Below are 13353 nucleotides of genomic sequence, written 5' to 3' on the forward strand. Positions count from 1 at the left end.
TCATAAAAGCGATCCAGCACCTTTGTCACATAAGCGATCCAGGCTAGTGTCCTAAAAGCGGTCCAAGACTAAAACCATGACACAAAAGCGGTCCTAAGTCTATATTACACAATATTTACATTTTGACCCCTATAGACCAATCTTGACTTCAGACTTTTTGTAGACGCAGTCAACAGACATTCCGTGCATCAACAGACTGGCATTAGTATCTTTTTCTTGAACTTTTGTCCATCTCATGCAGCAAAATCTTACTGAGTTACTCGCCTCCCCTAACAATTCATTCAGTGAAACTTGACGAATAACAATACTGAATATCCAAGAAAGCATATTAGCCATCTTTGATTTTTTTGGCGTTTTACAGTGAGTGGTGTTTAGTAGTATTGGCGTTTGTTTGTTTTTTTTTTTTTTTTTTGTTTGATCAAATGGAAGTTTCTGAGATATATCATTTTATAGGATCTCTTTTTGGCACCTAAATTAGGCGATGCGTTATTATAATAAAGTATTCGTCTTTTCAGTTACTGTTTGTAATTATTGTTTTTGACAAGTTTTATCTCTGAAGTCTGTAACACGTCCCATCTTTCAAGTTTGGCATTTTATATTATAATATAATAAATTTCCCCTATCTTCAGTTTTTCTGATTTGAAGTTACGGTTTCTAGTTACATTTTCAAGTTTGTTTTTTTTTTTATTTTTTTTTGGGGTTTTTTATAATACTTTTTGAAACTAATTTTATTATAGTTTCGGAGTTTTGGGGGCGTTTAACATGATGATATCGTTTAAACAAGCATTTTGGCTGTTTTGGCGTTTTTATTTATACAACAATCAACTGAAAAGGAAATAAAAAAAAAAAGAATTCATAAAAAAAGTTTTTTTATAATACTTGTCCAAAGTAATTTTATGATGGTTTGATAAACGCCAAAGGTGTAAGACATTTGCCTTTTTGGCGTTTTTATTAGATATGACGTTGTTTATTAAATAAAAATCAACTGAAAAAGAAAATTAGACAAAATAAATACTGATCTTCAAATCTTCACTGTCACCAGTCTCTTTCTTCTTTTGAAGCATCTTCACTGGTTGTTTCGACTTTCGTATGAAATTAGCCTCTTTTTCTATAATTTTTGTCCATCTCATGCAGCAAAATGTTATTGAGTTTACACCCTTTCAGCCAAAATGTTATCTTTTTTGGCTTTTACCGAGAAAAAGAACGCCACAAAATAAACCATCTTAAAACTGTAAATTTGATCATGCTAAAATCAATAAAGTATTGTTGTATGGTGTTGGATAACATTCTTAATCCTCAGTTAAGAAAGATAACTGACAATGTTGTCCACACCATACAGCTACACTTTATTGACAGCAATATATTTGATGTTTGGGTTTTCTGGCGTTTATCAGTCGAATGGTATATATTAATATGGCGTTTGGGGTTTTTGTTTGTGTTTTTTAACTGAAGGTCTGACTTGTTGTATATATAGGATTTTTTGGCGGTTTTTTTAGGCGGGATTTTACTATAATTAAGTTTGGCATTTTATATCTAATAGCGTTTTTAGCAGAATGCTGTGTGATTTTTGTCTTGGCGTTTTATTTTCATGAGATGGCGTTTTGTTTGGAGTAGTCAAAAGACGTTTTTACCCTTAATGAAGTGCGTCCACGTAATAAAATTGATGTTATTTACGAAAATGCCACCGCGCCAATCTAGTACATAGATTGTTTTGATCGGACGATCGATAAGCGTTCTCACCGTTCTCACACTTTCTACCGATTTCTCTAAATCCTGACCCTATATATATATATATATATGTATATATATATATATATATATATATATAATTGCGCTAAAATAAGAACCATCTCCAGTTGTAAGAACCGTGAGAACTACTTGATCCGGGGCGAGTTGGACCAATTTTTTTTCATAAACGTAGATGCGTGTATTATAAACACATTTGTAAAAAAAATCAAAAAAAAAATGTCGTGTGTGTAGTTTTGAGCACCACAAGTTTGTGTTTACGGGTACCGTAAATTTTCTGGTAAGATTTACGGTACCCGTAAACACAAACTTGTGGTGCTCAAAACTACACACACGACATTTTTTTTGAATTCTTTTTTTTTTACAAATGTGTTTATAATACACGCATCTACGTTTATGAAAAAAAAAATTGGTCCACCTCACCCGTACGGTGTAGTTCTCACGGTTCTTACAACTCGGGGTGGTTCTCATTTTAGCGGTCCCCTATATATATATAGAGTGGGGATCCTACGGAAAGTGTGTTTTTCCTAGAAAGTCTAGGAAGCGATCTAGGCCATCCAATGGGTGTGTTTAATGGTTGAGATCATCTTGGCGGCATTATGGTAATATGTGTTTCTTAAAAATAGGATTATTTAATTAATCAGAGGTAGATATGTCGTTTAGCTTGTTTTAAATATGGAAATAATTGTCATTCCATAACCACCCCACATTTCTTGCGATTTTCTCTCTCTCTCTCTCTCCCTTTCTCTCTCTCTCTCTCTCTCTCTCTCTCCCTCTCTCTTCCTTCTATCCTTCATGAAGAAACACATCAAGAAAACACATCGTATTAATCTGCTTGCTAATCTGCTTGCTGTTAAAACACAGCGTCAAGAAATCCTCCAGCATTACCAGCATGGATGGTAAAACACAGCGTATGAATCTGCTTGCTGTTAAAACACAACTGTATGAATCTGAATGCTAAAACACAACTGTATGAATCTGCTTGCTCTTAAAACACAATTGTATGAATCTGAATGCTAAAACACAACTGTATGAATCTGCTTGCTGTTAAAACACAACTGTATGAATCTGCTTGTTGTTAAAACACAACTGTATGAATCTGAATGCTAAAACACAATTGTATGAATCTGCTTGCTGTTAAAACAGAACTGTATGAATCTGAATGCTAAAACACAACTGTATGAATCTGCTTGCTGTTAAAACACAACGTCAAGAACATTCTGGTGGTTTCCAGACATGATTAAAAATCGATACAGACCAGATAATAGTAAACAGAAAAAGAAGTGTATTTGCCATATCCGCAATCAAGAATTGTGTTTGAAGCCATAACTATATCTCACGTAAAAAATGATTTACGAATAAAGTTGATCAAGATTTTAAAAGGAACGAATGAGAATTTGATTGATATTTACATCTAGTAGTAATTCGCAAATCATGGAGAATCAGTTACCATAAAATCGTGCATAGTTAGTTAATGAGATATAAATTCCAAAATTAAAATAAAATGTCAAATTACATAATTGCCCTTTTAGTTAAAATCCTTCAATGCCACATGTCACGTTCTGATTGCTTCCTAGACTTTCTAGGAAAATAAGGCTTTCTACCCAACTCCTACTATATATATATATATATATATATATATATAACACATATGTATAATTTAGTTTTTTTATACAAACAATTAAGTAAATAAACCAATTTTCTGTTTAAGCTTAATTAAATAACTAATTAAACCATTATTGATTAATTAATAATTAATTAAAGAGTAAATTGTCAAAATTGTCCCTGAGGTTTGGGCCTGTTTGGCAGTTTCATCCAAAACAAGTTTTTTGTGCCATATTGCCCTTGCATTTGGCATTTTTTTGCCATTTTCATCCAAATTTCTAATTGGGTTTGTTTTTATATTAAAATGAGAAGCACTTTTGTCTTTTAGCTAACATACAACACATTAAAGCTTGGTACAAGTTGTTAATTGCATACACATAATCATCACACCACCACCACCCTATCACCGCCACACCACCACTCAGTCACCATCATCACCAGACCACCACAACACCATCACCAGACCACCACTCAGTGACAAACATCGTCACCACCACAACCCCTCACCACCATACCACCATTCAGTCACCCCCCCATCACCACCCCACCAACACCACATTTTCACCACCGGTCGAAGCCCAAATCCAACGCCACCACGGTACTCCCATTTTCACCACCACCTCTGCTTCCGGCCGCCAGACGCCATCATCAACCACCGCTATCGGACTTCACCACCACCTCTGCTTCTGGTCACCACCAGCCTACCACCATCATGATACCCTAACCCAAATTCCAACCCTCACATGCCAAAATCAATATCATAATTCACAAAATACCTAAGTTAAATATTACATACCAATAGCTGAATTTAAACTCAAACAACACCAAAACAAAAACATATAACCAAAATTCAACAGTCACCTACCAAAATCCATAAAAAACATCACTAAAATACACACACCGGAGCACGTCCACTTCATATTCAACATCTATTCACTGGAAACAGAATTTCCTTTTCTATGACGGTGAAGGACAGTGTTGGCAACAGTGGTCAAGGCTGCGGCGACTGGGTTTACATCGGAATGATGAGGTGCGATGGTGGTCAAGGGTCAACAAAGATCTCCGGCTGCGGCAGTACACTATGGTTTTGTGGTGATGTCGTGAGGATACGATCAGCTTAAGAGAGAGAGAGAGAGAGAGAGAGAGAGAGAGAATAGGTTTGGAGAGAGAAAGAGAGTGAAGAGGTTTAGGTTTAGGTTTAGAGAGAGAGAATGGGGTGGGGGTGAGTGGGGTAGGATTTATAATTACGTTTTTTATTTTTATATTTAAAAGTTAAGAAAAAAACAAACCCAGTTAGAGGTTTGGATGCAGATGGAAAAAAAATGCCAAACGTGAATGGCAATATGGCACAAAAAACTTGTTTTGGATGAAACTGACAAACAGGCACAAACCTTAGGGATGATTTTGACAATTTACTCTTATTATAACATATATGTTAATTGTTTAAAACAGCTTATTGATTAAATAATGTGTTTTAAAATAATAGAAAAGGAAGCAGTGAGTAACCAGGGAGTCGAGTCGAACTCGAGACCTCCTAGGTTTTTACGTGGAACAACACATCGATCAACCATTGCACTGTATGCTTCTTTGATATTTGTACAATGTTAGGTTTCTTTTATATGAACACATATAGAAGATTCGCAGGATTTTGATAAAGATCGATGCTTGTTTTCTGTTTCCCTTGGGCGGAAGTTTAAACATATGGTCAAATTCTGCTTAAAAGAATAGCGGGTGGATGTTATAACACAAATGTCATGATGGTGGAGTCTAGTAGCGAAACCAAAACTTTTTAATCGGGGGTCGTAATACAAATTTTGTAGTTAGTATATTTATAAATTTGTGCTTTTAAAATAGAACTGTTTTACATTTTTTAATTATTATTTTTATTTTCATTAATTGGTTTTCGCAACGCGAACGATTTCTTTTATTATTAATTTTCATTGGAATTTGTTGGAGTTGATGAAGTTTCAATACTTTTCTTTGAACGACATGAATTTTTTTTAACGAAAAGTTTGATTACTTTTTTTTAATGGTTAAATTTGCACATCATGGGAATTGAACCCATGACCTCGACGTATTCTACACCTTATCAAACTCACCAACAACATTGGGCTATTTCCAATGGAAAGTTTCATTACTTGGTTTGGGTTTTTTAAGCAAAACATCTTACGAGAACATGAACTTTTACAAAGGCTTCATTAAAAGACAGTTTCCCCGACATATTTCGGCTGGCTAAAAATAAGGAGAGCCTTGTGTCGGATAATTTCGCGGACAGATCTGGTAATCATCGGTGGGCTTGGGATTGGATACGGGATCCTTCATCGACGGCTGAATGGGCTCAGACCGGCGCCATCATGGCCATTTTACAGCAGGTGCACGTCTTGAATGAGCGGGATCGTGTTGGATTAATCGGCTGTTTACGGTTCACGGGTCACATGTAGTGATCAAAGGGCTCGAGAAGATTGGAGGAAGCCTCCGCCGCCGGCGGGTGTGTCGGTCGGTGGAGGGCAGGCGTAAAAGAAGGGTTCGGGACTGCTATACAGCAGAAGATGGAGACCGGGAGGTGGTTCGTGTCAGTCGTTGTCATGCGGGTGAACACCGGTGTGTCTCGTAGCTCTTAGTCATGATTAAAAGCGTTGAAAAGGCTGTTCGGATGTTAGTTGCGGGTTTGTGCAGCTGTTATACAAGGGTGACAACAGGAGAATATTTTGCAAGTGCCTTGATCAACTTGTTTCGTGATAAGTCGTGATGTTAATGAACGGTGTTCAACGTTATGCCATGTTACATGTTACGAGCGTGGTGTTTTTTTTATTCGGGTTGAACCAAGACATTGGACGTGATCGAGGTGAAGATCGGGTGTCCGTTAGATGTCATAGTGGTTCGAAACCGAGGTGATTCGGTGCTGCGGTGAAGGCGTAAACAAACACCGATTAAGGAGGTGATTGTTGGATTAATCGGCTGTTTACGGTTCACGGGTCACACGGTTAACAGATCGTTGGGTCTTCGACAACAGCGAAGGAGTTCAATTTTCCGTTAAAGATGTGAGGAAGCAATTAGCGGAGAATGACGGTTTGACCGATGCCGGTCGACTGTTTAAGTGGAACAACTGGGCTACTCTGAAAGTTAATTTTTTAGCGTGGCGTGCGTTACAGGACAAAGTGGCGTCGAAGTGCGGGTTGATGGAGAGAGGAATTCACATTCAGAACCAGTTAAGTGATAGATGTGGGTTTGGTCGGGAAGATGTTAATCATATCTTTGTTTCCTGCCTGTTTGCCAAGAGTATCTGGTGGAATGTTTTTGTCTGGCTGTGAATTCCGTTCCAAGCGTCGATGCCCTCGTTATCAGAGATCTTCGAGATTATAGACACCAGCCCTGGCTCGAGGAAATGGAGAAAGATTGTCCACCTTGTGATTTTAGCTACAATTTGGAGAATATGGCTAGCTCGCAATAAGAAGACCTTCGATGGAGTTTTCATTCCGGCGAAAAAAACTCTTGAGATCATCAAGGAGGATACATATCTTTGGATGTGGTACAGAAAGAAGTCGGCTTCTCTTGACTGGAACAAATGGTCTGATTTTGACATTATTGAGCTGTTGTAATGTTGCCTAGTCCTTGTTTGTCGCTTTGCTTTTGTTGTTTGTTATTTCATTCCAGTTCCTTATTGGGTTCTATATTTATATATAGACTTTTCGCCGTTAAAAAAAAAACAAATTGTTGTAAAACCTTATATTAAATAATAACCTAATTATTGGGTAATTAATTAAGTAAATATCTTGAAAGCTGAAATATATAATAAAACATACAACTAATAATCGGTAGACACCAAAATTTAATTCATAGTTGCTAAATAGCTAATAAATTCATAGTTGGAAAATAACTAATAACTATATAATAGAAAAAGTTAAAACAAAAAATAAATAACTTACTTTGATGATGGATTCACTTTCGAGTGTTGGAGTGGGAGAGTTAGAAGAGTCTTGAGGTAGATTGGAGAGGTTTTTCTTTTTTTCTTGAACAGTGGGCAGTTGTTGACTTGGGTTATAAAGAGAGGCTATTTTTATTGGGAAAGTATAATAAATAAAAATAATATTACCAATTTAATCTTGAAAAGTGGGCCAAATTTATTTTAAAGCCAATGATATTTTATTATTGAGTCTATTGCCATTTTAGTCCCTGTGCTTTAGGCCAATTTGCCAGTTTAGTACAAAGGTTTCATTTTTAACATCTGGATCCAAAAAGGTTTCATCGTTGCCATTTTGGTCCAACTGACTTAACTTCATCCATATCTGTTAAAGCTGCCAAGGGCATTTTTGTCATTTCATTTTTCCTTTTATTAACCGTTTTTGCAATTTTGAACCTAAGGCAGCAATTAAGAAAAAAAGGATTAATAAAAAGAAAAATGAAATGACAAAAATACCCTTGGCAGACTTAACAGATATGGATGGAGTTAAGTCACTTGGACCAAAATGGCAACAATGAAACCTTTTTGGATCCAGATGTTAAAAATGAAACCTTTGAACTAAACTGGCAAATTGGCCCAAACCACAAGGACTAAAATGGCAATTAACTCTTTATTATTTAACCCATTTGTGACATTCCCTCTTCCCTGTTCTTCCTCTCTAGAATGAAAACACGAAGTCATAACAGCCATTTAACCACCGCTTGCCGTTGTCGCACCGTTGCATGCCGTCTTCGGATCGTCGCTCGCCGGCCGGAAAGCCTTCAAACATCTCTTTTTTTTTAATTTTAAAGTGTTATAAAAGAAAATCAAGAGGGTCAATTATAAGGAAGTTTTTCGGCTCAGTACTCCGGTAAGCTTGGAATTTGGCCGGCCGGAGGGTCAACTGATCACCCTGACCCTCCTGTGGTTCCGTCCTTGCTTTTATCATTTGTGAAATTATTTTTGTACATTTATTACGGGACTTGAATTGAACAGCAGACTTACTATAGTTTTAATTATTTCATAAAATTCTTATAGACTGGAAAAACTCTTAAGATCATTCGTAGTGGTGAAGTTTCTGGGCGTTTTTTGGTTTGAGAACGCCCCTCCACGCCCTCATCTCCGCCCCCGTGAGTGTTTTTTTACTAAAATTAGATTGGAGCGTGAAATATTCCACGCCGGAGAGAACTTGGAGGTGGCCAATCAAATGTAGGTTTAAACATAATGCCCAACAAATAATTTTGATGTTTTTTTATTTAATTTTATTAAACCCCTTTTTAACATAATGCCCCATAATATCCACATCCTCACTACACCCATTTTAGAAAACGTTCCATAATGCCCCATTGCTGACTGGGCTGCCACATGGCGCAAAACGCCCAAGGGTAGGGGCATTACCACTACACATGATCTAAGGATTTGTTAGAAGTTATTAAATTTGTATTAGGTTTTAAGATATATTTTTTTATAAGCTAAGTCATACACCCTCTAATAATACCTCCTAAATCTATATTTTTATTTATTATGAAACTTAAACCTTCAACGTTAAGCAAAGGTACACATTTTCCATACATACTGATATCGCTAGACGTTAGACTAGGCTACAAGCCCGTTGGTTCTAAGATACAGTTAAAAATGAGATGGGCCATATCTATGACATACATCTTATCATGTCTCTTCACTTATTGGTTTACAAACAAGTTCGTCTAAAACAAGGAAAGCATTTTTTAACTGTGGTCATTTAACTAAGAATAGTTCGTCCTCAAGTACTTTCAAGTTAGTATTAATCGGTCCGATTTAGGTGCCCAGAGAGGTGCCAAACATACCTCATCGTTGATTTGATATATTGATAAGGCGAATACCCGGTCTATTCAATGCTAGGCCGAGTATAAGGGCCACAAAAAATCTATTTTCATCCTATGAACTTTAAGGTGCATGAAGTTTCATATTTGATTTTTAAGTGGAGTGATAGAGACTTCATTTCACTTAGGTTAGTCTAGGTCAGAAGCAGACCTACGTCAAGACAACCCCCCCCCCCCTGAAAACTTTGGCAATACTGAATAAACATAATGACTCGAGCACATGGAGCCATCTTCTTATTTTTCTGTCAAAAATAAAAATAACGGACTAGCTGATATTTCTATCGGTTAATGAAAGAGCCCAATGCACAAAAAAATGCATGTTGGGTCTTTGAAACAGTTAGATCATTTTGATAATAATAAGTTTGATATGTTTTATTTTATCGAGAAGGTCTACATTTAAATAGATTGATAGATATTTTTAGATTCATAGGCTTAGTTTTTTAGATTTCAAACAACCATTCCACATTTGTTTATACTTAGAGCAGACAGTATGGGCTAGCGTCCCGAGCCACCTCAGTTGGGTGGCGCCACCAACACCACCCCACCTTAGCCAATTGGGGCTCCATCCATGGCCTCAACCATTGCCATGGCGGGCGTGAGAGGAAGAGGATATGACCCACTTGTATCATCCAACCAAATTTGTTTTTTTAATATAGTTAAAAGTGGTTTTAAAGGGGGTATTATCCCACACCGTCCAAGTTAACGATAAAATCCCTTGCTTACATAGCACATACGTGGCTACACCACCCAGCCTTATACTTTTTTTAAAGGAAAATGCTACATGAATACTTTTATATAATTAATAGACTATAACATGGATCCTTTAATTATTGGAAGTGATTTTGATGATAGAAGTCAGTATTAGACCACAAAGTTCTAAAAAATCTATCAAGAGTTCTTTGAATTTTGAAATCAAATAAATATGCAAAATTTGTTTTGTTACTCTTGTGCCAAAATTTACTGGATGATGTCGAAGAAGAGTCAAAAGAGAATCTTGTCTCATAGTGTTTGAAGAACATGATATGTCTAGTTATTCTAGTGAAAATATCTTATAATAATTAGGGTAAATTACTTTTTGAGTCCCTGTGTTTTATGGGTTTTAACCACTTGAGTCCAAAAGCAAAAAGTTTAACGACCTGAGTCCCCATAAGCATTTTCTTTAACTATTTGAGTCCAAATTTTTAACACTGTTAGAATTATTCAGTTAACTTTTGTTAAATGACCAAATTACCCTTATACTTAAAAAAACCATTTTATTATTATTAATTAAATATATAAACAAATTCCATCCATTATCTCCAGATTCATTCACATCTCTCTACCTAATCACTTTCTCTCCCAAGTTCTCAACAAAACAACCACCACCATCATCACTCCACTACAACCACCACCGTCATCGCCGCACCAACACTGCAGCACCACCACCTCCACCAACACCGCAGCACCACCACCATTGTAGCCCCTCCACCACCGCTGCACCACATCGGAAAATGCTAACGAAGAATGAAAGCCAAATCGGAGACGATTAAGGGCATGTTTGGGTAAGCTTATTGAAACAACTTATTGACTTATTGGCTTCTTGGAAAAGTCAGGATTTTGTGACTTATTGACTTATTGGCTTTTCCCCCTCACATACACCCTCTTTGCCAAACATCATTTTAGAGCTTATGACTTTTCAAAAAGCCAATAAGTCAATAAGTTGTTTCAAAAAGCTTACCCAAACATGCCCTAAAGCTTACCTGTGACTACTACCTTACATCGTTGTTGTCAGCCACTATTTACCTGCACTAGTTGCTGTTGAAGTTTGCTTTTTAAATCAGAAAATTTTTGGGGATGTGAATCAAATAGATTTGGGGGATGTGAAAGATTATAGATCTGGTTTTGGGGATTTTGGGGGACGGTGGTGATTCAGATATGGGGGGCTGGTGATTCAGAAGATGCGGAGGGTCGATCCAGACTTTAGAAGATATAGGGGTTACTTGGAGATTGGTGTCAAAAAGTGTATAAAACCAGTGTAGTACCCTCTTGTATGAGAGTTGAATGTTTAGTAGGTTCAGTTTAATCCTTGTATTTTTATTCTCATCGACAAGTATCATCATTTTTTAAGCTGTACACACACTTTTTTCTGAACTTTGACTTTTTTTTTGTGGTACAAAGATGAGTTTGGCTCCAAAACCAAGAGGCTAAAAGGAATTGGTATTGGTGCTTCTGACGTTCCTATTTCCCTTGATGACTTCCGGAAACTTCAACGATCAGACTTGGTATTGTTATTTTAATTTGTAAATTATCGTTGATGAAATAGATATTTGACTCGTTACACGTAATCGACATGTAGGAATTAAGGAAGCACTTGGAAGATCAAGTTGCAACCATTGACCAATTACAGAATGAACACTGTGTAGCCACTGAGCTTCATGAAAGTTGTATTAGCTTTATTGGGAGAGATAGAGACAAAGAAGAGAGAGAAATTTAAATAAATTAATTTTTTTATTTTTTAATGGAGGGGTAATTTGGTCATTTAACAAAACTTAACTACAAAATTCTAACTGTGTTAGAAAATTGGACTCAAATGGTTAAGAAAAATGCTTATAGGGACTCAGGGCGTTAAACATTTTAATTTTGGACTCAAGTAGTTAAAACCCATAAAACACAGGGACTCAAAAAGTAATTTACCCTAATAATTATTATGGTAACTTAAAAATGTGAGTTCAAGGTAATTGATGAAAATATTATTTTGGAAAAAAAGAAACACAAATCATGCTATACGTTGGTGTTCTGGTCTCTATAAAACAACAATCTACTTTGTTTTAATCTATGAGGCAATTTGTCATTTGTTAAATTTAAATATTCTATGACTTTGGTATGTATATTCATTTGTCACATTTAATAAAAAAAAAACAATATGACGTTAAAATTGTTACAAAACACTGTTCTCTTTTATTTTGTTTTGCTAAACTAAATTTTAGTTAAATAAAAGTAACCATTGTATATTCGTTTGTTACGTTTAATAGAAGATATGACATGAAAATTGTTAAAAAACACTGTTTTTTTATTAACATTTTGCTAAACTAATATTTAGTTAAATAAATATAGCATGTTTCTACAATAGAAAACCTTAAGGAATTAGCATAAATCAGTTCATAATTTATAAGTAATAAGTTTGAAACTGATTTTATAAACAAAAAAATATACAATTGATAACTGAAAAAATCATTTTAAAGGGTGAACAAATATATTTATTTGGTTTTATTCTAAACACATATAAATAACAATTAAGTATTATCACTTAATGACCAAACACAGTCAAACAATAAAAATAATTTTGAATTAGTACAGGACTATAGGACAGGGATGAGCTCGGTATCATCCGGTACCGAACTGGTAACCGAAAGTATCGGTACCGAAAATTCCTAAAAGTAGGTACCGGTACCGAATATACCCGGTATGGTACGGTACGGTTCAGTACCAGTACCGGTTCAGTACCGATACGGCACCGGTATTTGAGGATAAAAAGTAAAAACCGGTAAATACTAGTACCAAACCGGTACCGAAAATGTTAAAAGTCGGTACCGAATCGGTACTGAAAATGTACCCGGTTCGGTAAATTCGATACCGGTACCGGTTCGATACCAGTACTGGGTACCATTTGCTCATCCCTAACTATTGTAGACTAATAAACTACAAAGATATATATGAGATCATGTCTGTAAAATGACTTTTCTCATGAAGTAAATGAACTCTGTATTTTTAAATCATAGTTTCCTCTTTAAAAGACAAAAAATAAATAAATTTTTATTACAACTAAAAACACCATGAAGTCTTGTGATGACAAGTGGGTTTGGTAAAACAACGCATTTTCGATGTCTTTGATGAAGAAAATTATATCAGTGAGGGGTAGTTCTGCAAATTGTTGGGTGGAGACCCGCGTTAGGGAGGATCCCGACGATGGACGTGCTGATGAAATAGAATATTCTGAATGGGCCGAATATATGTTGTCGATGTGAAGCTGCATGTGAATCGATTGACCTTATTTTTACGACTTGCGGGTTAGCTTGCGTGGGGTGGCAGAGTATTAGCAATTGGTGTAGGATTACCCCTATATTTACCTTCTCTTTAAATGACTTGTTGGACATTCATAAGTTTGTGGACGAAAACCTTAGAAAGAAACAAGCGATTCATGCTATTGTGCTTGTAGCGTGT

General features: G+C 36.0%; 1 long non-coding RNA gene across 2 annotated transcripts; it reads left to right on the forward strand.

Moving 5' to 3' along the window:
* Positions 1–10465: 10465 nt before the first annotated feature.
* On the forward strand, positions 10466–11651 carry LOC110895468. Of its 2 annotated transcripts, none has more exons than XR_004869931.1 (3): positions 10466–11204; positions 11311–11414; positions 11489–11651. It is a non-coding gene; the product is annotated as an uncharacterized LOC110895468 (long non-coding RNA). The 2 variants fall into 2 exon arrangements; XR_004869930.1 differs by having other exon boundaries at positions 10466–11200.
* The last annotated feature ends 1702 nt before the right edge of the window (positions 11652–13353 follow it).

This window comes from Helianthus annuus, chromosome 10 (assembly GCF_002127325.2).
Source record: "Helianthus annuus cultivar XRQ/B chromosome 10, HanXRQr2.0-SUNRISE, whole genome shotgun sequence".
NCBI lineage: Eukaryota > Viridiplantae > Streptophyta > Magnoliopsida > Asterales > Asteraceae > Helianthus > Helianthus annuus.